At 36.0% G+C, this 25,719-nt stretch overlaps 2 long non-coding RNA genes across 4 annotated transcripts; both read right to left on the bottom strand.

Annotated features, from left to right (window-relative positions):
* Window positions 1-18,460: 18,460 nt before the first annotated feature.
* LOC113285806 lies at window positions 18,461-20,654 on the bottom strand. 3 transcript variants are annotated; one of them, XR_003328954.1, is made up of 6 exons: window positions 20,414-20,651; window positions 20,223-20,270; window positions 19,676-20,015; window positions 19,370-19,480; window positions 19,059-19,219; window positions 18,461-18,695 (listed from the first exon to the last, which is right to left on the bottom strand). It is a non-coding gene; the product is annotated as an uncharacterized LOC113285806 (long non-coding RNA). The 3 variants fall into 3 exon arrangements; XR_003328955.1 differs by having other exon boundaries at window positions 19,676-19,730; window positions 20,414-20,639; XR_003328953.1 differs by having other exon boundaries at window positions 19,676-20,270; window positions 20,414-20,654.
* A 1,087-nt stretch (window positions 20,655-21,741) lies between these two features.
* Window positions 21,742-23,470, bottom strand: LOC113285807. Its single transcript, XR_003328956.1, has 3 exons — window positions 23,222-23,470; window positions 22,271-22,398; window positions 21,742-22,166 (listed from the first exon to the last, which is right to left on the bottom strand). It is a non-coding gene; the product is annotated as an uncharacterized LOC113285807 (long non-coding RNA).
* Between the last annotated feature and the right edge of the window lie 2,249 nt (window positions 23,471-25,719).

Here is a 25,719-nt window from a genome sequence, read left to right on the forward strand (position 1 = left end):
AAGTCAAGTCTTAGACTAGGATATCCAAGAACAAAACTATATCTTGATTTCTAGTTTACTAAAGTCAAGTCTTAGACTAGGATTAGAGTATGGTAGTTGAGTATCAGACATCACTGAGTAACCCTCGAAGATTGAAGACTGAAGATCAAATTTAGACGTTTGGACAACTTCATCGACAAAGAGGTACGTGAATACTGAACCATCCTATTTACTCACGACATTCACCATAGTAACCAGAACACTGCGTATATTTCTCTATGTGATTTCAAGATTAATTCTCACATGTTTATTTGAAACCCTAATTGGAGTTTCATCTAACCAGATAAAGTGTTTGCTTGAATCTCAAGTTATCTTAGCTTGAATTGTAACAAACCCTCAATCTTGAACATCTATTAATAGAGATGCTCTATCAACTGGGAAATTCAATCTCTGATACTTCTGTGTCCTAGTTAATAGCTAGAGGCGTCCTTTATTGACCTAAGTTTCCTCTGAGAAACATAATTAGGTCCATGACTAAAAAACTTCGCTTTGGGGATTCGTGAAGCCAGTTCCGAATATTTTTTATATTGATAGTTTGTGTATCCTAATCTTGCTTTTCCGTTATCAAGGTTTTCGTAATCTATTTCACGCAAGATCGATAGAAATCGCAAAGTTCTCTTGGTATTAAACTTTGTGATTCCTTAAGATAGATATCTGAAAACTTCTCTTAATTGATTAGTCAAGATTATTCTTGAGAGGTGGTTAAAGATACAGGCTTCACAGCTAACGGAGTGTAAGTGTTCCGAATTGTGAGGCTTGCTAGCTTTTTCTTAGGCAAATATATTTCCAGGCCTTGATCTTTGATATAAAAAGAAATCAAATAGGCTTATCTGTAAGACGCAAATTGGTATCGAAAGTCTTCACTTAGGTTGAAGAAACTCTTCGGCTGTAAAGGACGCCGACTAAGAGAATCAATTGCGTGGAGGTTTGCTAGGTTCAAGAGACGTAAGGAGCACGACTATAACTAGATCGCTTGGAGGGTGGATTCAGTCTCAACTACATTCCAATATGAAATCTAATAGTAGGCCAGTGTTTGTAGCAGCTTAATACAGTTTGGTGTTCAAATCTATATGAGCCCCTGGGTTTTTATGCTATTGCGGTTTCCTCGTTAACGAAATTTACATTTCCGCATCTTTTGATTGTTAAAAGTATTACACAGGTTCATACTCCTATAAAAAATACAAAAACGTTGGTTATGTATTTGTTACCCTCTCATTTTCAAAAATAATTTATTGTTCACAAACTATTTTGCTTCAAGTTGATTTTTCCAATTAACAGTGCATGATGTCTATGACTATTGGGAATGTTTCAAATTAAATTATGAGGGATTTTGAACTTTTAGGCACAAGGTACACATATTTGTATGTATTACCTGATTAGTTTAATTCGACCAACTATATAGGTTTTCAAACCCATTGCATCTGAGTTCGGGAATGTGGGTAGGTTTTCAAACCCATACCATCTGACTTCGTGAACTGCCAAGGTTTACAAACCCGGTTTGAAAACCCATGTGGCCTGAATTCGTGAACTGCCAAAAGATTAAAACTTACCCAGTTTCAGTAATAGCAGAAGTTTACGAACTACTCTATATGACTATGTTCTCTTTTGCTACAACTTTCATAGAAACTTATAAGACAACTTTATTCACAAAATTACTTTGGGTTTGTGGACCATTGTTTAGTTTTGATTGTTATTGAACATCGTTAGTTCTTGTAAGTTTAAAGGCATACTTGGCGCTATGGACTATCATTGCGCACAGTTCCAGAACTTGACCATAGTGAATATTCTTCTTTGAAATTTCAAAGCGGATTTTTCACATGCTTACATGAATTCATAACAAGAATTTCATCTAAACTAAGAAAGTGTTTTCTTGAATCTCAAGCTAACCCTAGCTTGAACCAAAGCTATCGGTGTTAGAGCATAGCTCGGTTGAACCCACCAAGCGTTGGTATGGCAAGTTTGGTTATCATATTTTAGTGTGTAAAAACTCATCTAAGAGTCGCTTGATTATCTACTAGAGACAACTTCATTTATGTTAGACTAGAAAGTCTAGGAATTTAGACACACAAGCATTACTCGAAGACCTTAAGAACGTGAAGAAGTAACGAGCTACAACAACGACATCATCGTTCCTCTTGAGGTCAGTAATATTGATTTGAATTGTTTCATTCCTAACGTATCTTTCAAGTCGTGCTATATTGAAAACATAACTAAGAAGCTGTGTATTGGATATATTACTCTAGTAGTGAGACATGATCACATGATCATAATATTAGGGAATTAGACTACAAAGTATAACACTTATCTTTTGAACTTCGTAGATATGGCATCGACATAATCTTATGAATGCTGTTATGATTATGTGAATGGGTAATGGTGAATATTTCATCCTAGGAAACAATGTTTTACATTTGTTCAAAGGAAGTACATTCATGAACTTATTTTTTAAAATCGAAAGGGAAATCGCTAGGCTTATTGGTACGACTATTCATTGCAAATATTTGGATTACCAATATGTGTGAGATGGTAAAACCGATCGTAATTTTGTTATGTATCTTGGTACAACTAATCACAATGCCTGACTTATGATTTGGTATGACAGGTTTTGATTAATTAGTGTAATCGATCCTAAGTAATCACCTGAGATGGTATGATCCATATATGTAATTGGTGTGACCGATCCTAGTAATTGGTGTGACCGATCACAGAGTGTTGTGTAATCGATCGTTGTAATTGGTGTAACTGGTCCTAGTAATTGGTGTAACCGATCCTAGTAATTGGTTTAACCGATCTTAGTGACTGGTGTGACCGATCACAAGCAATACCATGAGTATATTGTAACCGATCCTGGTAATTGTTGTAACCGATCCTGGTAACTGATGTAACCGGTCCTGGTAACTTGTGTGACCGATCACAAGTGTTTCCATATTAGGGTATAATCGATCCTAGTAATTGGTAGAACCGATTGAAGCCATGGATGTGATTTGATATTTGATCAATCACATAGTAGTCTTGGAATACAGGTGAACCAATTCTAAACTTGTTTGGAAGTGTGGTATAACCGATTCCAAAAATGTAAATATGAAAGATGATTTACAGAGAAAAGATGTTAACAAACTTTGAACATGGAAAGTAACTCTTATCATTTATTGTTCAAAGATATTCCTTAAGAATGAAGGAGATCATGTACCGAAATTAATCAAGAATCTTTTAGTTAAGGTTTTTGGTTATATATGCTTTTAATGACCAGCAATTAAATGCATATCTCTAGAGAATAAAAATTAGTAATGTGCATTTAATAATTGGATATTTTCTATTGAGAGATTTCGAAAAATATTGGACAAGCATTTACTGGGATTATGAAAACCGAATTTTGCCATTCATTGCATATCTTGAGAATATTTTCGGTTTTGGAAATTCCTTGGTGTCCAAACTCCTTGGTCTATAAAAACCTAAGTTTGCATTTCTATCAAACTATCCTAATAGCCAGGCAAACTTCAAATTTTTGTTGTTTCTGGTGGAGTCGTCTATCCAGAGAGGAAAGTACCCTATTTAGGCGAAATCTAAACTTGAGTACTTTTTTAGTTATTAGATATATTGATCTAACCAGACAAGGGAGTTTATTAGCTTAAACGGAAGATCCTTTGCATATGACTTGAGATATCTTATCCTAAAGAATCAATAAAGTTGTTACCAAACATATTTTTTATTCCTTTATTGTTTGGAATACGGTCCAAAGGAATTGTTCTAGTGCGTGCACTCATCAAAGTGGGAAGCGCAGGGATACTGAGGAAACTAAGTGAACTAGGGTAGTTGGTTGGTCTCAACTATACGAAGTTGGTGTAGACTTTGTATAACGGCTTAATTCTGAGAGTATTCAATTTTGGACTTGGTCCCGGGGTTTTTCTGCATTTGCAGTTTTCCTCGTTAACAAAATCTTCCTGTGTGATTTACTTTTTTATTTCCGCAATTACATTTGTTTATATAATTTGAATTAAATTACACAAAAGTTAAATCCGCTTTACTTGATAGTGATCCTATAGAGTTTGGTTAAGTCCGAACCTATTATCAAGTAATCACACTTTGGTTGTCGTATTGTCTCGATCTCGTATCCATAGACAATCACACAAAGTGTGAACACCGATTTATAGTATTGACTCGACTTTGTCCATACACAATCACTTTCGGTAAGAGGACTTATAGGTGGATAAATTAAAGATTGTGGTATATTTTGGTACCCTTATCTTTTCAATTGGTATCAGAGCAGGCAAACACGAAAAGATCTAACAATCCGTGTTTGGTGCGATCCAACCTAATAAGAAATGAGTCTGCAAAAAGGTAAGGAAAAGCCGAAAATAGAATCAGTTAAAGTATCACAATATTTAGGTAAAACTCTCTATTGGTTTAGTTTTAGCAAATGTTTAAAAGGGGCTTCTTCCACAAGTTCTACTAGTTCTTCTAAAAAATATATATGTATGTTCTCAAGAAGAAGTTAAGTTAAGCCATGTATTCACAATCAATGATTCTGATTATGATAAATCTCTTCATAATGATAAAGAATATATTGATTATGTGAATATAAAAACATCTCAGCTAAATGAACTAAGTAAAGAGTTTCTCTTATGTGCAACCGAACTCACTCTTGCACTGAAAAGAGAAGGAAAGCTTTTTGAAGACTTATGTCATATGAAAGTTGAAAATGATCAACTCATTCTTGATCTAACTACCCTCAAAGATGATCTAGACTCTCTCAAGATTGTATCCTCCTCAAAGATTCAATCCTTAGAAGCAAAGATAAAGAAGAGTATTGATCAAGAAAATAAGACTGATATCTTAAGAAAAACAGCTGCATGAATACAATGCCTTAAAAATCTCATATGATTCTGAGATAAAGACAGTGTCCGAACTTGTCAATAGGCTAAAAGAAGAAATGCTTTTGTTAATGTCAGAAAATCAGTTGGCTACATCCTCACCGGATAAATCCAAAAGTTCTGGTTTGATCTCTCCCTCAAAAGAAAAGAAGAATGACATTGATGGACCTCGAAAGAAATTTTCATTTTCTAAAGAAACATCTGTATATATTCTCTAAGAATCGCAAGATGAACCACTCACATCAGAGTCTTTCACATCATCATAATCAACATTACAGATGATGTTTCAAATGTGGAATCAAAGGTCATGTTGTAAGAGATTGTCAACGATTACCTTGTTCAAGCTCTAAAAATACCACTTCTGGTCAAGGATGTAACATGAGACCTTTTTCTAAAGAAATCGTACATAAGTATGTTATCCCTAGATCAAAGAATTCTTAAAAGAATTCACCAAAAGTTGTTCATCACAAAAGGGAAGGGGATCTGAAGATCAGGAACTCATGGAAGTGGAGACTAAAGAAGACCATGGAACTAAACAAAAAGGAATATATAAAACTCTCCAGTTCATCAACATAAGGTAATACCTAATTATCTTGATGATATCCATTTCTATGATAAGTTTGGATTGTCTTTCAGAAGGAGTAAAATCCTTAAGAGAACAGAAAAAGGAAGATTCTCTACTACTCTTGAAGAGAACAATATGTCTCAACCAGATACTTGGATGAATACACCGATTCATGAAGTGCTCAAACAATTGTTTGATGAGTTCAGTGTATATTACTCAATAGTTTAAAAACTTGCAAGATATATGGAAATATTCACAGGAAGGCACTTTCTTAAAAACTTTAATATTAAAATATTTCGGTTATTCCATATTAAAGGAGAATATTTGATTTCCATAATCGATGACCAAGTCTTTGGAAACTATTGGAATATAAAAGTTTCGGTAATCTTTATCTCTTAAAATTTTTGTTTATTCCTCTAGAACAAAGAATTATGTACATTACAGATTACCATGTAAAACTTTCTGCAAGGGTTTCATAAAGGTATGCTGAAAAGATGGCATGTAATCCTTTTGGACTCCATAATTTTATTGGAAACGGAACCACCTCTTGCAATAATGTCGATCATTCACACTCTATGATCGATTATGAAAAGGAGTTTTATAATATAGCACAAACTTGTGCAGAAACTAAATTAGAGGTATTGATGTTGAAGCGTTCTCTTGAAAGGTCTCTACTTGTTCAAGCTCATCTTTTCAAGCAGCATGAGTTACTTCTAAAAAGATTAAACGAAAGAGACCTGACTTTCTCAAAGTTGAGGAATTATTCTTTGATCATGGATCTCTTCAAGGAATTCGGAGAATTATTCCTATCAAGCGAAAAAGATCTAAACATCATGAAGAGATTTGAATTTATTTCTTCACAAGAAAAAAAATGTCAGTTAATGATTTATTTCGATTATTGTATAAGATCTATTTTTGAATAAAATTATCATTATTTATGAATAAAATTACTATTTTATAATTTTTCTTGTGATAGTTTCCGATTACATAGCCTGTTCATGAATGTCTTTATTTTTGCTATGTGTTTTCGGTTTATGGGATATCTGATTTCAGTTTTCATTAACCTTAATATCCGGTCTCATATGATGTGACCCTTATGGTTTGTGGCTTTTTGATTTAGCGGGATTAAGTTCTAGCCCTTTTTGGTAGGCTTTATCAAAGGATCATAAGGTGTTCCGATTAAAACTCATATGTGAAAAGTCACAATATGTTGAATCAATTTGTGTTTACATGAGTTTTGCTTAGCATAGTATATGTGTTTCAGGGTTTTCAACTTTTTCTATTGGCACGCTAAAACCGATTCAACGTTTCTTTGGTAAAGGTTTCCTTTGTTGTTGTTCTTTTGTTCTTGCGAGAGGATGACAACATACCGGGGGAGAGTTCTTACTTGAACTTGCGCTTAATGATATATCTTTATGGGGAGAAGAGGATGTGGAATCTGAGCTAACGAATTTGTTAGTTAATCATTTTCATGTTTAAGAAAATCCAGTTTATATTGCATATATTTTGCTTTTGCTTAACAAAAATTTCGGTACAATTGATATATTCCATTATAATGTTGTTTGTGGGTGAAAACGACTTCTGCTGGTTTTGGTAAATTCGTGTATGTGGGTGAGAAACGTGTCTATACCCTAAACAATGTACTGCACGTGAGTACTTTTGATTCGAGAGATCTATTTGTACAACCCTGGCCTAAACCAAGAAATGGACGTTCCAGGCTTTCTTTGGTCACAATGCGAAGGATAAGGGTTGGTCTTAGAGAGGGAAGCGAAGAAAATGTTGAAACCAGAATAGTTGATTCTGAAGGTGTGGTTGTTTACGACTTGTATCAGAAAGTAGAACCGGCTAGCTGAATGAAAAAGCTATCAGGTGATTTCTAGACACTGTGTTGCTCTCCCTGAACAAAACTTGTTGTTTGGTGAAAATAGGTGAAACCTATTTATACAAGTCGTAGTAAAACGTACCCTGGTCTCGTAGGAAGTAAAAATGATTGAGTGGTGGAAGTGTGGAGTAACGTGTAACGTCAGAATTTATGCTTCCATGATGAAGGAAACATTTACACCATTACTTCTTGCCATTACTAACCGCCCATTCTTCATGACACTTTCTTGTAACGGGCGTATTGCACGCCGCACGCTGTAAACCGCCAGACCAGTATCCTGATGAGTATCCCCCAGTTTGTGACATGTTTGATGTCTCGAGTGTTTTCGTGGAAAACATGTAGCACTTTGCTACGTGTGGCAAGTTAAAATCAAGAGGCTTGCCACAGGAAAATAGCACGCGATGTTACTAGGCTTGTCTTGACTGGTCGCATGAAACTTGCCACAAGCCTACCGGCCTGGTGACGAACTTTGATGGCTGAGATTGCATCTCATGATGAAGGGTAGCCGTTGATTATGGCTACCTTCTGTTGGCGCCTGGTAATGGCGCAATGGCACTTTTGGTGCATGCCAGCGGCATTGCATCATGGCTCGTACATGTCAGTGGCATGGTGGTGCAAGCGGCTCCTGGCGTAGCCATGTCCACTAGATTTAGGCGGCGGGTCGCCTAAAAGTTGACACAAGTCTGGCAGTTCGGTGGCAAACTTGGATGGCTGAGATCGCATCTCATGAGGAAGGGTAGCCGTTGATTATGGCTACCTTCTGTTGGCGCCTGGTAATGGCACAATGGAACCTTTGGTGCATGCCAGCGTCATTGCAGCATGGCTGGCACGGCTCGTGCATGCCAGTGGCACGGTGGAATGGCTGGCATAGTTTGTGCATGCCAGCGGCATGATGTGATAAGTGGCGCCCGGCGTAGCCATGTCCACTGGATTTAGGCGGCTGGTCGCCTAAAAGTTTCCACAAGTCTTTCAGTTTGGTGGCAAACTTGGATGGCTGAGATTGCATCTCATAGGGAAGGGTATCCGTTGATTATGGCTACCTTCTGTTGGCGTCTGGTAATGGCGCAATGGCACCTTTGGTGCATGCCAGTGACGTTGAGGCATGGCTGGCATAGTTTGTGCATGCCAGTGGCACGATGGTGTGAGTGGCTCCTGGCTTAGCCATGGCCACTGAAATTTTGGCACGTTGGTGTTAGACCCAAACGTGGTGTGGCAACATCAGTTTTAACAACCACATTGATCCCCATGTTCTGTGAAACATTGTTTGGCTCGGTTGGAGCGGCAACTTTTCCCAAATTAGGGTTTGGCATGTCGAAACCTAATTAGCATATATGACATGTAGTATGCGGTAGGTGGCACGTTTGGCATGTGCACTTGGCACGCATGTTTGGCGTGTGCGATTGGCATGCTTTTGGCATGCCGTTTGGCATATGCGCCTGGCATGCGCGTATGGCATGTGCGCCTGTCATGTTTGTTTTTGGCATGTTTGGCATGCCGTTAGCATGTTGGCATAGTTTTGTGAAGCCAACTTAGTATGGTAACCTTTTGACACAATTTCCATCCTTTTTAAAGTTGTGGCAGGTTTAAAACAACCTGATTGGTCAATGAAAGCAGGGAGCCAGCCAAGCATGGGAGTGACCACCCTTTTGGTGCGGGTGGCAGGTTTAATGCGACCTGATTGGTCGATGGGTAATAGGGCCGACAAGTATGGGCCCATCCACAACTTATGTGCGTGTGGCGAGTTTAAGGAGACCTGATTGGTCGATGGAAATAGGGCCGGTTTAGGATTGGTAGGTTTTTAAGAAAGCCTACAACTACACCTGCAAGTATACAGGGTCGAATGTAGCTAGTGATGGGAAGAAAGGGAAAGTCCTCAGGGACTTGGAGGGTGCAAATGTTGTTTCTACTTTTCTAGTGACAGTGGGAATGAATTTTGTGTTGTGTTGAAACACAACTGAGCTGTTTTGGTATGTGACTGAAATAGTGACAGAAAGTAAAGGTAACAGTGGCAGGGTACTAAGGCTTCAAATCCACCATTTTACCTATGCTAAGGCAATCTCAGTTCAATACTGCTCTTGTCCCTTGTTAGTTTTCAGTCAGCTTCTAGGCTTTCTGACTAACTAGATGGCAGTGGAGGTTCTATGCCTGCTGCTCATCAAAGGGTTGGGTTAGAAAGGAGGCTAAAGGCACTAAGATAATTCTAAACCTTGTGATAGTTGGGGCTCTCACACTGCAACTACCCGCAGAGAAGCCACTTAGGTGTTTTAACAACCTAAAGGATGTTCTTTGATTAAGACTATCCTAAACATTTCAGCACAACAAGCACAATATCTAGCTTGGATTGAATTAGCAGAAGCATCATGATTTCATCTCCCCCTTAGCAATTAAACTAGAACATGATGAATTGAACAACTGAAATTTAAAATGAACTGATATTGAAAACAAAATTAACAGTTGAGGTCCTGGCTATTCCAGGCCTCTTGGTGGTGCTCTGGCTAGTCCAGGCATACCTTCTACAACACCCACACATCCTTATTTATATCCAATTAATCGATTTAGGGTTTACAAACAAAATCCCAAAATTCCCAAAAAAACAGTAAAATTAGGGTTTACCAAATCTTACCTAATTCGATGAAATAACTGCTCCATCACGTCGACCCATCCTTCTATTTCTCTTCCCGCTCCATGTCCTGCTCCAATTACTTCTAGCTCATCAACCTATTTCACCAACTTCACACCTAGGGTTCAGTGGCGTGAAAATAGATGAAATTAATTGTTGAGGAAGATGTAGGACGTGGTAGTGATGATGGGTTGTGGTTGTTAGAAGCCATGATGGCTTTTGGTGGGAGTTGTGGTGGTTGAGAAGGGGCAGTGGAGGTGATGGTGGTGGCAGAGTTTTCTCTGCAGACGGAATGGAGAAGACGGAGTCGATGGTTTTGGGAAGAAGGGTGCGTTTGTTTTGCGGGTATAGGTGTTAGGTGTTTGGGTGTTGAGCGGATGCATCAAGTCTCGATGATTCGCAAAGCTGAGCCGTGGGATGCGGAAATGATAGATTGATCTAACGGCTACAAGTGAAGAGGATGGTATCGCCCGTCGGATGCCTGATACAACGAAACTGACGGCTCAAGATGGAGTTAGGTGCTGTAGTGTTAGACAGGAGCTTCAGACTTTGATGTACTGGCGATGCTGCGACCATAGGATGCTGAGATGATCCAATCTGACGGCTAGAAAGGGAAATGGGTATGGATATAGGAAATGGATTTGGGTGAGGGTTTTGGGCCTTGGGTATGCCAAGCCCATATCTTCTTTAAGGACAATTCTTCCTCTTCAAGCCCAGTTCTAGCCTTTTGGTCTTGCACACAACATTCTTCGCGACTTCCTTATGTAATTCCTCCCGACTTTTCACTACTTTTCTGCTCTTTTCGCTCCGCAATTCATCCAAACTTTATTTGGTACCTAAAAATACAAAATTAATTAATAAAAATATTTATTCTTGAAAACAATGAAAATACAGAATATGGGTTAAAATGTAGAATTAATGCACAAAAGATGAGTTAAATGCCAAGAAAAATATATAGAAATATGCACTTTTTAGCACTCATCAAGGATGGGGTGTGGCCAATGGAAAATGGCGTCGGTTGTCCTAAGGCATGGACACGCCTCTCTTTGCTGCTGCTCCTATCCCGCGGCTCCTTGTTTTCTGATTCTGGGCAAGATTTTGCATCTACTAATCCATGGCGGATTAATTACCTAGTTTACCTAGGCTTAATTTCGACAAGGAAGGTCTGATATACTGCGCAAGGCGCAAAACCCTAATTTTTGCAAATTAGATAGGATAATTGATTGAATTCTATGTGTTTACACAAAGTTCTTTTAAGTTCGTTGCCAGAGAGCAGCATGCTTTCTGATTGAATGCCTTATTCAAAGACCTTATCTTTGATACTTGGAAATTTGTGCTACTCTGCTGCAAGTGAACACAAATCGTCATGACATATCAACATTAAGGGTTCAGCCGGGGAACATAACACAGAAAGCATTCAAAGAAACTTATATTAATTGAGTGTAGGCAAGGTGCCAAAATTTACAGAATGCCTGGGATTGTTGCTACATGCACCATTATGGGTAAATTTCATAAGAAAGTATTGAGTTGCTCAATAAATGTGCCAGTGAAGAGGTTGACACTCATGGCTCTGTTTCCTAACAGAGTGACGTCACATCAGATGTAAGGTTTTACAATTCTAACCCTAAGCTAAAAACCACCATCAACAAATGTGTATGGATGTGTGTGTGTGTGTGTGACTCAATTGTTTCCGGTTAAGAAAAGCTGTGTCAATTTATTTGGCTTATTGTTTGGTACCTTCTTTATTGTTTGGGTATCAAGTGTTTTTGCTTAACGAAATTTCGGTGCTATAATGTCTATGTTTGTTTCAATTGCTTCCGGTTAAGAAAATAATTGTACAAGTCAATTTATTTTGGTTTGTATGTATTGTTTATGGATTAACGAAATACAGGATCATTTGTTTAGTCCAATTTGATTCCGAATAAGAGAAACTAAGTTAATTATGATATTAGTACTTATCAAATTGAAGGATTCGGTTATTCAAGTCTAATCGAATTCCTTGACAAGAATAACTAGTTAACTAACCTAGTTCTTGTCTTCTCTAAAGGGAAAGGTCTAAGTTATTATCTGAATAATTAGAACCTGGTGAGAGAAATAAAGTTAATTATGATCTTTATTTTGGTTTTATCGAAATAAGCGATTTAACAAGGGAATTAAGTTTCTTAGTCGAATTGTTGAACTATTAGGAAATATTGCTTCGGGCAATTTTTTCCTTGATAACATATTAGAACTAAATTACTTGTAGTTTCGGTTTTAATATTGATTATCTAAAGTGGTATGTGAAACCTTTGTGCTTAACTCTTATAGGTTGTTTACAAGTCTTTTAGATTTGTAAGATCCTTTCGGTTTGACCTTTATTTGCTCGGATCTTTGTCATTTTGTGACAAAAAGGGGGAGAATATATGGAGTAAACAAGTGATTTTCAATCACTAAGGAAAGGACAATTGTGTTTAAATATTATATCTAATGAAAGAGTAAAGCATTGACTAAGGGGGAGAAACATATCATATTGCTGTTGTAGTTATCTTGACTACAAAAAGGGGAATAACAAAGATGTTCGGATTGAAAATCTACTTATCTTACCTTTAGGGGGAGTATAAGCTTTATTATTCAAATGTCAACATCGACATTTATTGATTGAATATATGCAGGTTGTTGTTGAAACTTGGAATCAAGCGTTTGAAAAACGAATTCTTATAATTTGTTTATCCATAGGTATGTCAAGTTTGGTTGTCATATTTTAGTGTGTCAAAACTCATCTAAGAGTCGCTTGATTATGTACTAGAGACAACTTCGTTTAGCTTAGACTAGAAAGTCTAGGAATATTGAGACATACAAGTATTTCTCGAAGACCAGAAGAACGTGAAGAAGTAACGAGCTACAACGACGACATCATCCTTCCTCTTGAGGTTAGTAATATTAACTTGAACTGTTTCATTCATAACGTATCTTTCAAGTCGTGATATATTGAAAGCATAAATGTGAAGCTGTGTATTTTATATATTACTCTAGTAGTGAGACATGATCACATGATCATAGTATTAGGGAATTAGACTACAAAGTATAACGCTAATCTTTTGAACTTCGCAGATATGACATCGACATAATGTTATGAATGTTGTTATCATTATGTGAATGGGTAATGGTGAAGATTTCATCCTAGGAAACAATGTTTTACGTTTGTTTAAAGGAAGTACATTCATGAACTTGTTTTTTGAATCGAAAGGGAAATCGCTAGGCTTATTGGTACGGCTATTCATTGCAAATCTTTGGATTACCAATATGTGTGAGATGGTAGAACCAATCGTAACTTTGTTATTATCTTGGTACAACTAATCACAATGACTGACTTATAATTTGGTATGACTAGTTTTGATTAATTAGTGTAACCGATCCTAAGTAATCATATGAGATGCTATGATCGATATTTGTAATTGGTGTGACCGATCCTAGTAATTGGTGTGACTGATCACAGAGTGTTGTGTAATCGATCCTTGTAATTGGTGTAACCAGTCTTAGTAATTGGTGTAACCGATCCTGGTAATTGGTGTAACCGATCCTAGTGACTGGTGTGACCGATCACAAGCAATACCATGAGTATATGGTAACCGTTCCTGGTAATTGATGTAACCGATCCTGGTAACTGATGTAACCGGTCCTGGTAACTTGTGTGACCGATCACAAGTGTTTCCATATTAGGGTATAACCGATCCTAGTGATTGGTAGAACCGATTGAACCCATGGATGTGATTTGATATTTGATCAATCACATATTAGTCTTGGAATACAGGTGAACCAATTCTAAACTTGTTTGGAAGTGTGGTATAACCGATTCCAAGAATGTATATATGAAAGATGAGTTACAGAGAAAAGATGTCAACATACTTTGAACACGGACAGTAACTCTTATCATTTATTGTTACAAGATATTCCTTAGTACTCAGGAGATCTTGTACCGAAATTAAATAACAATATTTTAATTAAGGTTTTTGGTTATATGTAATTTTACTGACCAACAATTAAATGCATATCTGTAGAGAATAAAAATTAGTAATGTGCATTTACTAATTGGAGCTTTTCTATTGAGATATTTCGGAAAATATTGAACAAGCATTTACTAAAATTATGAAAACCGAATTTTTCCATTCATTACATATCTTGAGAATATTTTCGGTTTTGGAAATTCCTTGGCGTCCAAACATCCTTGGTCTATAAATACTTAAGTTTCCATTTCTAGCAAACTATCCTAAGAGCCAGGCAAACTTCATCTTTTTGTTGTTTCTGGTGGAGCCGTCTATCCAGAGAGCAAAGTACCCTAATTAGGCGTAATCTCTTACGACCGCTCGTTTAAAAACTTCTGTGGGATCAAGAAGCTCTACGAGTACCGTTTGTGAGAAACTAGATAATTGCAGTGTTATTAGTTTTTAATTGATTTGATTGACTAACAGTTGTGGAAACTTTGATTGCACCTAGTTTGTTTATTCTTGAGAATATTCTCTTCTGATATAAGATTCACTCAAACTAGATCGAAGTATCGACAGGATCTTTAGAACTGTTTGTAGATCTATAGACATCTTGTGATAATCCATTGTTAACAGACTCCGTTCTGCGCGTGATTGATCACAAGAGATTCAAGTGGTGTTGTGCAGGTTTAATTGAAGATTAAAGAAGATTTGAAGACGAAGAAGATTTCTTATTGGTTTCTCATATCTTTGTGTTGCACAAACCTTGATTGGCTGGGATCCAACTAGAATCAGATGTATTCGATTGATAGTTGCATGAGATCGGTAATGCCTAATAGTTCTCTTGAGATTTATTTTGATTGTTACAAATCCGAATCTTATTACTTTGGTAATAGAGATTGGATTGATCTAACTAGGCAAAGGAGTTTATTAGATTAAACGGAGAGACTTTGCATATGACTTGAGATATCTTATCTTAATGAATCAATAGAGTTGTTACCAAAAAGATTTGTTTTTCCTTTACTGTTTGGAATACGATCCAAAGGAATTATTCCAGTGCGTGCACTCATCGAAGTCGGAAACGCAGGGATATTGAGGAAACTAAGTGAACTAGGGATAGTTGCTTAGTCTCAACTATACGGAGTTGGTGTAAATTTTGTGTAGCGGCTTAATTATGAAAGTATTCAATTCTGGACTTGGTCCCGGGGTTTTTCTGCATTTGCAGTTTTCCTCTTTAACAAAATCTTGCTGTGTGATTTACTTTTCTATTTCCGCAAATATATTTGTTTATATAATTTGAAGCAAATTACACAAACGTTATCTCCAGTTTACTTGATAGTGATCCTACGGAGTTTGGTTAAGTCCGAACCTATTATCAAGTAATCACACTTTGGTTGTCGTATTGTCTCGATCTCGTATCCATAAACAATCACACAAAGTGTGAATACCGATTTGTAGTATTGTCTCGACTTTGTCCATAGAAAATCACTTTCGGTAAGAGGACTTATAGGTGGATAAATTAAATATTGTGGTGTATTTGGGTACCCTCGTCTTTTCAATATGTAACCTTGAAAATATATAAATAGAGAGACTCTTGCAAAGGGATTTATTAATCCCTAGCATTCTTGTGTCCAAGTTACAAAGCTAGAGCCGTCACCTAGGTTCTTCACAGAACTTTATTCGAGATCATGACTTTGAAGATTTCACATAGGGATTCGTAAAGCCAGGTCAGACTGTCTTTTTACCTGATAGTTCTTGTATCCGGATCTTGCTCTACTGTTTATTGAAGTTCACAGACTTTAGATCATGAATAAGATCGATAAAAATCACAAAGTTATCTTCATCCCAGACTTTGTGATTCCTCAAGATAGATATCTAAACTCTTGTTTTATTTGTTTGGATTGTTCTTTAGAGGTGGCTAGTGATCCAGGCTTCTATGTTAACAGAGTGTAAGTGTTTCAGACCCGTGAGGTTTGCTGGACTTTGTATACAACAAGCAGATTCCCAAACCTAGACTGAAATATATCAAAGGGGAAATCAAATAGGCTTGTCTGTTAGAGGCAGATATGTAACAAAAGCGTCACTGTGGTTGAAGCAACTCTTAGGTTGTAAAAGGACGTCAGCAAAGAGAATCAAGCGCGTGGAATATTGCGAAGTTCAAGAGATATAAGGAATACGATTGCAGCTTAATTGCTTGGAGGTTAATTATTTCTGAACTACATTCCAGCCCGAAGTATGACAGTAGACTAGTGTCTGTAGTGGGTTAATACAGTGTGGTATTCCAATTTGGACGAGGTCCCGGGGGTTTTCTCCAGGTGCGGTTTTTTCTTTAGTAAAATTTCTAGCATCTTGTGTTTTTCCTTTTTCGTATTATATTTTTTATCGTTATAATAGGAACAACACAAGTAATATATAATCAATCTAGATTGTTTGAGTCCTTATTATTTGAGATAAAAAACAATACATGTTCTTGTTGAATTCATATCTTGAAAGATAGACTGTAAGTTTCATACTTGTTAGAATTCAGATACGACTAGATTGATTTTGGATATTGATTTTTGAGATCGTTCAAGAGCTATTCTACACAATCAGGTACCCGAAACTTTGGTTATACATATTGATTGTGGAAGGGAAAGAGCAATACTCTATATACAATCTTTTTCAAGGATATTTGGTTTGAGTGTATTAGGTTTTGTCCATACAGGTTGCCGAATGAAAAAGTTGGTGGTGTACTTGATACCTTCTCCTTTTCAAACACCATTGAAAGGATCAAGTGTAAATAAAAGATTTTTTTTTTTTAAGATTATGAGTATAGAAGTTATGCTTTTAGAGTTGAAAATGGTTTGAATTTACAACGAACGAAATTAGAGTAGTTGGATTAACTAGCAGTTATCATCACAACCTGAGCCGAATCTCGGCATAGACTTAAACGACCGGCTAAGGTTCAACCGATTGTCTCAAGTTGGATCTATCGACTTAACTTGAGACGTGATAGAAAAAACTGAAATATAAGCCTTTGCCCATCCAGTTTGACCATTTGCCATGTCCACTTTTGGGGTTGGGAATGGGTTAATTTGCTCGTTTTCCCACCCCATTAGATTTGTTTTGGAGACTCACATTGTTTGAATCCTGATCTATGTCTTCCAGAGCCCAACCGTTATGCCCCTCTTCAAAAGCACATGTATAGAGCGTATATGTACTATTAAGTTTTGCAGTGGCATCTTTTCACTGACAGACATCCCATAAAAAACATACAGGTATGGCCCCTCTTTCTTTCTCCTTTCTTACCAGGTTTTTTGTTTGCGATTATGGTTTTGCACGTCTAACTATGTTCGTTGTGAATTTTTTGCAAATGCAAGTTAGAAAATAAGGGGTTCATTCAGAATTGATGGTTGTAGTACTATATTTGCGGGGGGTCATTGTGTATGAGTGTTGCTTTATGTTCCATGGTTACTTTTCCCACCCCGGACATTCTTTTCCATCTCCGAGTCCCCTACTCCTCAAAGTGATCACATTCGTCATGGTAGTGCTTTTTGTAGTTCTTTCTTAAGACAGTAGTAATCATCATCCTCGTCAAGGAAAATCACGGGAGTTTCCGAGCTCTAGCATTACTAGCAATAATAATGATCATGATTAACTATTTTTCTTAACTTCAAGTTTGATTAACTTGGTAGATTTATCAAATTCTAATTAATGGTAATGTTATGCAAGGTTTAAATGATTCATTGATGAAACCAATATCCATTCGTTGATGACTCATAATCAATACCGTTTGGATGGTGCTACATCAACATGTTTGGATATCAGAAACAGAAATGCTTCTGCTCCTCCAGAAGCAGGAATCAGATACAATATTCGGAAACAAGATGTTTTTGTTTTACAAAAAGTTGGTTTTTTTGCTTCTAAAATCATTTTGAAATTATGCATTCAAACTAATTTTTGACTTTTCCGCTTTTAAAAATCAATAAACAACTTTGGAATGACATCTAAACATGCCATTGCAACAGTCAAATCACATAGTGCACAAAATTCACTGAAACCACCTCTAGATCGTGAATTCTCTCTGATAGCCAATCTCAAACATACTTGGCAAAAGAAATTATTTTTTTGGTAATGGGTGATCCCTTTAGCAATAAAAAACAGATGAGTGTGCCCTGTATTCAAATCCATAAGTCCAACAAGTGTGCTCTGTATTCAGGTCAAAATTAGTCTACAAATCCTAATTTACCAATCGAAGCTAAAAATGCTTCGTGAGATCCTATTTACGACCGAACTATTGTTTTTCCTACCAGAGCAAACGGAAAAGAGCAACACTGCAATTGGCCGTTGATTGATCCAATTTGTCATAGCAACTAGATAGTAACCCGTGCTACGCATCGCGTCGCGATAGTTTTTATGCTTATAAGATTTTAAAACCCAATTTTGTATTTGCCTTGAAAGCTAGTTTTAGAGAAAAATAATAATCTGAATTCTAACGAACAGGCACAGTCGATGCGATGATGGAAATCTTGTATACTCCAGAAAAAATTTAAAATAGAGTCATCCGAATTTATAATTAAAAATAAATAACATACATTGAAAAATATTCCAAAAATAAACTAAAATCTAAAATGTGATAGAATGAATAACCGAAACTCTAAGAATATCTAAAATATGAAATCCTTAAGCCGAAAGACTCTATGTTGCTCAAATGCCGGAAGCCATCTCAATCCACGCACATTTGAGCGAGTTGCCGTGCACCAACGAACGCATTAACCTGGTAAAAAGAAACAACCGTGAAAACATATTAAAAACAAAATAAAAAACATCAAATTGCTAGATAAGTAGAGAAAAGGCCTATAAGACATTGGCGCACCATAAGTAATCAACACAAAAAAGCATGTATTGAACAGTGGTGTGAAGTGTGATAATGGTACTGAAGGTCAAATTTACCCTACAATAGATGTTATATAGGTTAACTGCCATTCATCAACCTACAAAAACATAGTACAAAATACCAACTCACAGCATAAGTAGTGCTATGCCTTAGCAGCTTGCATCCCTATTGGGTTCTTTGATCAACAGAACTGCCGAATAAACTAAATACAAAGAATTGACCAAAATGAAGAATTTTGTTTACCTCTTCCATTTGAGAGGACCCAAGTCATGTATATCCTTTTCACCGGTTTAGACCAATCTGGTACTTGCATTTCTTAAGAGTACTTTCATATCAAAGCCTACTGGGAAGCTGTTGATATATAAAGCTATGCATTTTCTGTCTCTAACATCCAATTGCCCATCCTAACAAAATGGAATGATGTAAGAATCAATATCCGTCTAACAAATGACACCAAAAAAATAAGGAAAGAAAATTACCCCAGGAATCTACTAATGAAGTCTTGTAATGTGTTATGAGATACTAATTTCAATTTAATTAGCATGATACCTCACCTATGCATTGTTTGTCTTCTAACAGGGACCATTTAACATCAATCGTTAGGAAATAAAATCTGGAGTAAGATACATATTTCAGACTGTAACTGAATGAAGAGAAGGCTAACACTGAAACACAAACACAAAAACCAAACATTTATTTTAAAGTTAGGATCCTACAGGTATCTAGTTAATATCTCAACAAAACCCCGTGATCAGGATCTCCATTAAAAAAAAAAAGCTAGGCCGCCGAGTTTATAAATGTTATCAATATATTAGTATCTTCATATATATTGATGAAGAGAAAAGGCAAAGAGAAATTACCATTTCCTTAAGAGTTCATATAGCCCGTTTCTCTTATAAGTGACCCTTGAGCAATCTACAAAAGCCTTCAAAGGTTCAGAATAAGAAACGCCATCAAAGTGAACCATCTAGCAATATGAACAAACAAATATATTTCAAGGCTTATGTTTGTGGTGTGGTGCAAGGCTTCAAGGCTCCATTTGTTCCTGCATCCGCTTCATTGTACATAACTTGTGATTGTATAACTTGAGTAGTAACTCCAAAATCATAAAGACACAAAAGTGAAAGAGAAATCACCACTAATTAATAGTTCATACTGTTCGTTTCTTGTGAAAATGACCCTTGATGATCTACAAAAGCACTAAAGAACCAATAATTTGTAAACATCAGTTGTTTGAGTACTTTGTTTACCCAATTTGATTTATTGATAATCGTGAACAAAACCAATTTGATTTCTCTAACTTATTAGAGTTCATCAATCACATTATGATATCAACAAACAAAATCATCCAAGCAATCAAAACAAATATCCGAGTAATGTACACTATAAAACTAAAATCCAACTCACCGTACTAAATCCCCCTTTTGTTTCCCTTCCAAATATCAATCCATTATTCTGCAAATAATTTGCCAATATAAAACCCTATAAAATCTTCAATAATAATTTTATACAATATTGAAAATCCTGATTGGTAAATTTTGGGGAAATTGATTAAGAAAAAGGAAAAAAAAAGGGCTAAAACAATAGAGAGGAGTTACCCCAAATCACCCATATCATGATCATCGTCCGCTATTGGTGATGGTTGAAGAAGAATCTATATGGGAGTTAGGGGTTCTTCATCGCTTTACTTTGTCTGCCTCGCTCCAAATCCCAACTTATGTTACATTTAGTACTTTTTGAGGAAGAAGTGTTTTAGAGAGTTCGTTCATCCGTATCGACGAAATATACTCAAAATTAGTACTTTCAAAAGTGTCTTCTTAACTTGTATACCCACTGGAATATGATCCATGACGGAACGGCCCGGGATTGTGTTGGTGGGACTAAGAAATGGGATAGTATTAGCTCATATGACAACGGTCATGTACCCTTTTTTTTTCTTCTGAAATATCTGTGAAAATATATTGATCCTGGAATGCAGGTTCAAAATTAATCTAGAATCTTCGCCGCGGTTAGCCATGAACTAATATAGTTATCTGCCATACTTTTAGTTGGGGTCGGGGGAATCCGTATCTTGCCATTTTCATCTCTATTTCACATGTAAAAACTTATATAATTATCATAGAAAATCTGTGAAGGTCGATGAAGAAAACATGAAGTTGTTAACGGCAAGTCGTATGAGCAGTATAGTGTTGTCGGTTGTTTGTTACCGCAGCAACTGTTTTGCAATGACAAATTACATAAACATCACATGTAGTTGGAGATAGTTTAGATCATTCCTGCTTCCGCTTTTGTTTATTCCACTTGGGTTTCTAAACGAACATTTGAAGTTGACGATTACCTTGGAAACAAATGTATGATGACCAAATTTTCTAGAATGAGGGAGTATGAGATTTTAAGTTGATTAAGTTGAAAATAGGGTTTCCCCCCTTTAAAGTATGGTAGAGAAATTGCTGGGTTCAATTCATGATCACACAAACCTTAACAGGGTTGAAGGTGCTAGATCAATTTTGAACTCGCACATTGGATGGTAACAAAGGCCTAATCTTTTAATCACCTTGGAATTGAAGATTAGGACATATAAACTATAGTCAAGGCAAAAATTATCTTTTAATTAATGTAGATTTCTCATTTCGGATAAACCAACTCCAGCACTTTACTAATTTGTGTAATTAGTGATATAGAAAAAAGGCACTCATTTGTTAGAAACAGGTATATCCACTTTCAAATTCAAATTCAGCAAAAAATTAAGCATAATTGCTGAAAGTATATATCCATTTTCAAGTACCCCTTCAGGATTCCAGAATGAAAGTGTCTACTGCTCTATTCTGTAACTAATATGAACCATCATTTACTATATTTACCTAATAGTCACTTTAACTTAAATTTGACAACAACATCAGGAATGCTCTATATTTACCTTCAAGCATTCTATCCATACCAACCAAAAGTATTAAGGGTATGTTAATGTACAAAGCACAGTTCCATGATATCTTACATATTGGATAATTTACAACTAAAGCACATTGTCTTAACATAATATTGCTAACCAACAATCAAAGGTCCAAGAAGAAACCCACAATAATTCTGTAAAAACTCATGGATTTTTGAAGCATGCAAACATAAATTCGTCTCAGTTGAGTCCTTGTACCTCAAAGTAGAGTGGAATTCTGCATAATCGAGTAACCTCAAATAATGGAGAGAGAGTGTGTCTTTGCACTTCAATTTATGTATAGGAGGTCCACATCATTGATCTCTAAAATGGTCATGATAAATTTTCTACCGAACTTATGGCAGCAGCCTTAAGGGTATCTCTATGTGAACAAAGCAATCTTTCGAATTTTCTGGAAGAATCTGCATGTGTATAGGTTTATTAATCATAAGAGAAATTCAACTGCAAAGTACAGAGTACTTGCTGGACTAATAGCTAGTAAATCAAAGATGGGAGAGAAACTTACCTTTAATAATAGGTTTTCTATTCTTTGGCCTCTGTAACCATAGAATTGTCCAAAACGAAGCGGGAAATGGGAATTTCTTCTTGCATATTATATTGCTCCACTTTTATCCAAGTAACAATTGTCCTTTTCTACAAAATAATTACTCAATGATTCTAATCAACTAATCATTTCAGATTAAAAGTAAACATTTAAGAACGTAAAAGAGAGAGACTCCAGTTTGGTTAATCTACCTCAGGGAATAAACAAAATAACCATATCAGAATTGCAAATACTTAGAGAAAGAGAGAGAGAGAGAAACAACATATTTCAACATGTTTGTTTATTGCAATGTTGAAACAATCTTAGCCTGAGAAACAAATGAAGGTAAGGAAAGACCACAAAAAACACCGATATAACAAAGTAAAAAAATTAGATTGAATTCGAAAAAATCCCCCATATCTTTAAATCTTAAACTCAAGAACACATAAACATCATTCTGAGTATTCATCGAGACTCTTACATGTTTCAAAGTTATACTATTGCACTAATGAGAGTGACAACTTTTTTTTTCTGCTAAATCCAGTCAACCAAATGCTTCACATAGGATGGAATGAAACAAAAATTGAGATTACAAAATGTCCCCGTAGGAACATCAATCTTTTCACCGGCTACAGAAAAACAAAACAAAAAATTAAATAAATAAATCTAAGGATCAATCTTTTAACTGCTAATTATACCATGAGAAGGACGACATGTTGTCTGCCATCGCAATTTTGATTCTCCAATAACGTTCCAAGATATTCTTTTTGAAAAAAAATAATAATCAAGCCACATAAAATATACCGAAACTGTTATAAAAATGCGGCTAAAAATTGAATTAGGGCAACAAAAAGTTACTACAAATCAAAATTAGGCAAAAGAGAAATGATCAGAAACAAATTGATAAAATAAAACAGTAGGTAAGAGAATCACCTTTCTTTGGGCTTATCACAACAGGACGTTGATCTAGCAGAACAAAAAACTTATTTTCCTATCACCGTGACTAAAATCTTGACAAATTAAGCTTTAAGAAACATAATAAGATCCTCTCAAGTCTCTACCTTTTGTAGTGCTTCCATGCAGTTGACTGCGGATGTTAATAGCATTGAAGGATATATTTTGTGGTGTAACGGATGAAGAATAAATATTTGATGATGCCATTTTAGGGAGGAATTTTAGGAGAAAACGTCACATTCAAGGCTTTATGAATGGAAATAATAGTGATATAAACACCATTTAATGGGGAGATTCAGCTGGAAGAGGGCTTAAAATAGGGGTGCGTTTTCAGCAACACCATTCAATGGGGAGATTAATCGTTGGATGAGGGCTGAAAATAGGGGTGCAATTTCAGCCAAGATTTATCTTTGCAATTTCAGGCACTCTAAAAAGAATATAAACTGTTGATTGCGAGAAAAAACTGATTTAGAGTCGTCGGATTTTGAAAAACAATTTTTTTTTGTAAAATAGATATACATGTTAAGGAGTCATTAATATCTCATCTTTTGTCTTGGAATTTGATAAAGTTTGTTGGAGTTGTAGTTATTTTGGAATAAGATTTACATGGGTTTTTATAAAAGGTTAATTCCATTTATACCCTTATTATTTTATAATTTAAATTTTATATTGACAATTCATACTTTCACCTCTATGGCTCGCATCCGTGTTAATGTTTTAAAACTCAGATCCAACATCGAACCGGCAAAATTACTGGGTCAGGGTCAACTGGTTTAAGTAGTGGTCAAACCAGTGGGTCAGTGAGTTAATATAAACAATTAAGCTTAATATAGAGATGCCACGCTGGGCGTGATAAATTAAGTTTTTTTTTTTTTTTGAAATGGGCCTGGCTTACAACGACCTGCCCAAGCCCAACACCTAAACTCTATTTTTCTCGACTATAAGGGGATTCGACCCCGAATCTACTCCCTAGTGGAGGGATAGGAATCCACTGTACTACGACGTGGTTCCTAGATACATGTACACCTTACGGCCATTTTCTTCAAAACCTAACTTCCTCTTATCACCCATTCTCCATCTAACCTAACTCCCTGTGCCTCCTCTATCTCAACGGCACCACTCCATTTCTATACTTTGTGTCTCTTCTATTTTATCTCTGGACTAACACACATCAAGAATTCATCGATCCCTATCGGATGTAACAGGGATTTTATGGATCTGCTCTGATCTTAATCTTATTTCATGTATATGGGGTTTATGTATTTATGATGATCAATTACGGTGATTTTTCAATTAAGTTTTTTTTTAGTTTTTCTTTCTCTCTACTTTTAATTTTTTCTAATCTCTACGGAGAAAAGGGATTTTAAGATTGATCAACAAGATTTAGAATAGCTTCTCGCAGAGAAGAAAATAAAGGAGGGAAAAAAATTTAGCGAAAGCAAAAGTAACTAGGTGAACCGGGTTACAAACCATCTGGGTCGACTGGTTCGCCGGTTAAATCGTGCGGTTCGACTGGTTTACTGGTTCCTTTTACTTATTGGTGGGTCAAGTATGAACCAACCCATTTTTTATACTGGATCACTGGTTTACCGGTTGAACCGGTCGGTCCGGTTCTTAAAACATTGATCCGTGTATGATTCGATGATATAGTAGGCGATGGATGGCTTGTTGACGGTAACAACAATTGCTTTTAATGTTTACTTGAATAAATATGAGAAAAAAGATGAATATCATAAAATACTCAGTTATTTATTTCATTACGTTAGCAATTACCGAATATGTCTCGTTAAAGTAACATATTCCCTCCGTCCCTATTATGTAGGCGGAGTTTTGAAAATTTGTAGTCCCATTAGATAGGCGGATTTTCAATTTCAAGATGTGTTTTTCCATACATTATCCTTATTTATTATAGGTAGTTATCACCATAATTCAGTTAATGTTTCTAATGTTGGAAATTGTACAAAGGGCAAAACAGGAAAGAGGATGGATATGTATGAAATCAAAGTTTTTTCTTATTTAAGAAAAACCCACTTCTCCGCCTATATATTAGGGAAGGAGGGAGTCCCAAACAAAAACAAAGAAAATGAGCATCTATGATCGGAGAAGTGAGTTGCAACTCCCACAAAAGCCGTGAAGAGAATATACAAATTGCAAATTGCATTAATGGACGGGTGTCTATCAACTTGGTAATAAATCTAAAAAAATATATAATTTGCAAATGAATTTATCTGACAGTGACTTTAAGGGTATTTATGTAAGTTTATCTTAATATAATATTAGTTTTTCATCCGTGCGATGCACGGGTCTATTCTTTTTTTAATGCTCGGAAAGGGGTAACAAATGAGCAACCATTACATTATCCTTACAAATAAATAATCAATAAACCTTAATTTGTGTTCAAAAACATAAAAATGAACCCAAAAAGTGCTAAAATAACTTTAGTTGGTCATCAGATTATTCGTTTCTTCGTATCTTTT

The sequence above is a fragment of the Papaver somniferum genome, chromosome 6 (genome assembly GCF_003573695.1).
Source record: "Papaver somniferum cultivar HN1 chromosome 6, ASM357369v1, whole genome shotgun sequence".
Lineage (NCBI taxonomy): Eukaryota > Viridiplantae > Streptophyta > Magnoliopsida > Ranunculales > Papaveraceae > Papaver > Papaver somniferum.